The 1,772-nt window shown below is 57.9% G+C and overlaps 1 non-coding gene across 1 annotated transcript; it reads right to left on the reverse strand.

Moving 5' to 3' along the window:
* Positions 1–388: 388 nt before the first annotated feature.
* TRNAI-UAU lies at positions 389–482 on the reverse strand. The gene is made up of 2 exons: positions 445–482; positions 389–424 (listed from the first exon to the last, which is right to left on the reverse strand). It is a non-coding gene; the product is annotated as a tRNA-Ile (tRNA).
* Between the last annotated feature and the right edge of the window lie 1,290 nt (positions 483–1,772).

Below are 1,772 nucleotides of genomic sequence, written 5' to 3' on the forward strand. Positions count from 1 at the left end.
CGTTGCCCGAAGCTGGAATTGTCATCGGGCAGGAAATGTCTCACTTCGGAGTTCCCTCTAATGGAGTTCAGGGCTCGTCAGAGCAGGCAAGTTGCTCAGCACTTTATAAGTACGTGCCGGGGGCTCCCCAGGAGCCGTCGTCTTTAGAGCAAAGTGAGAAGGGGGGTGCAGGAAGGGCAGGGTGGGGCTAAGTCACCGCAGCACAACAGACTCGGTCTGCAAACGCTTCTTCACATTGTCCTGTTTCAAAAGCGCGAAGGAGAACCGGGAGGATACTTGCTATCGAACAAGTTCAAACACATCGAAGACGGCGGGATGTGGTCCCCAAGGGCCTAGGGAGGCAGGAAAGGGTCTCCCCGGAGGGAGGCCGCCTCTGGGCGGAAAACGATGCTCCAGGTGAGGATCGAACTCACAACCTCGGCATCACCCGCACACATACTGCCGTATAAGTACCGCGCGCTAACCGATTGCGCCACTGGAGCCCCTGCTCCCCACTTCCGGTCGCTAGCTACACGGCCTACGCAGGGGCGTCCGCCGGCGGGAAGCGAGCCCAGCCCGCGCGTCCCCCGCTGTCCCCGCGCGCCCAGGCGGAGCGGGTTCCTCTGCCACCCCGCCCGGGGCCCGAAGGCGCGGAGGGCGCTCTGCTCGCGGAAACGGCGGCGGCTGCTTCCAGGGACACACAGGTGCACGCGCTCGGGCGACCCCGACGGGCCCCCCAGGACCGCGCTCCACGCGCAGGGCTGGCCGGTGGCGGGGGGGTGGGGGGGGCGCACGGAGGCCGCTCCCCGCCTCTCCTCCCCCTCCCCCCCCCCGCGTTGTCCCAGCTCCTGGTGGACACCCGAGGATGCTCGCGGCCGCCAGAGGGCGCGTGCGGGGCTGCCCGCTGCAGCCGAGTGACCCGCGACCTGTCGCCGGAGCCCGCGGCTCCTCCCACCCCCGGCATCCCTCCCCGGGACAGGACATGGGAACTGCCCGGGACAAACAGCCGGAACAGGTCCGAGATCGGCTCCCCCAAGTTCCCGGTGTCCCAATGCCACGTTCAACTAGGTTTTCAAAATATCTAACTACGTTAAAGACCTCAGAGCTAGGAGAGTTGTGAGAAGGTGTGTGTGTGTGTGTGTGTGTGTGTCTTTACCAGAGTGCGGGGTCTTTCTTGGGGGTGGGTGACGTGGGAGACAGATTATGTAGAGCTAGCCGGCCGTTTCTATCCCGGACACTTTCCTTTCTTCTTCTTCTTTTTTTAAAATTACCACTTGTCATGTACATGCGTACGTGATATGTCAAAGCAAACAAAAACTGTACTGTAAGATAGAAAAATGTTGAGTCATATGTGAAAGGTACTATGTGTTTTAAAGTGTAAAGGAGGCAAAAGAGCCCCTGAAGTCTTCTGGAAGCTTATAAGTACCATTTGCCCCTAAAGGTGTCTTCCAACGCAGATAAAAGATTACCACGGAACTTCAGAGCACTAAGTAATGTCCCACTGTCTTCCACAAGACGGATAAAGGGCATCTGGGCACCCGAGGAAAAGTCTCGTGTACTGAAGCTACTAACTCAAAGGATTATTTTTGAGAGCTACATAGGCCCTGAGAAAATCCTAAGCTTTTCTCACGTGGGAAATGTGTAGGAGACTGAGCCTTGGTCCATCTTTTCTCAGACTAACCGAAGTCAGCCTCGTGCACTAAGGTGTCCACTGGAGGTCATGAATTAACCTCTCCTAAGGCATCTAGAGTGGAACTATTTGGGTGCCACCCTTTGACAAAATGGCGACTGGT

The sequence above is a fragment of the Leopardus geoffroyi genome, chromosome B2 (assembly GCF_018350155.1).
Source record: "Leopardus geoffroyi isolate Oge1 chromosome B2, O.geoffroyi_Oge1_pat1.0, whole genome shotgun sequence".
NCBI lineage: Eukaryota > Metazoa > Chordata > Mammalia > Carnivora > Felidae > Leopardus > Leopardus geoffroyi.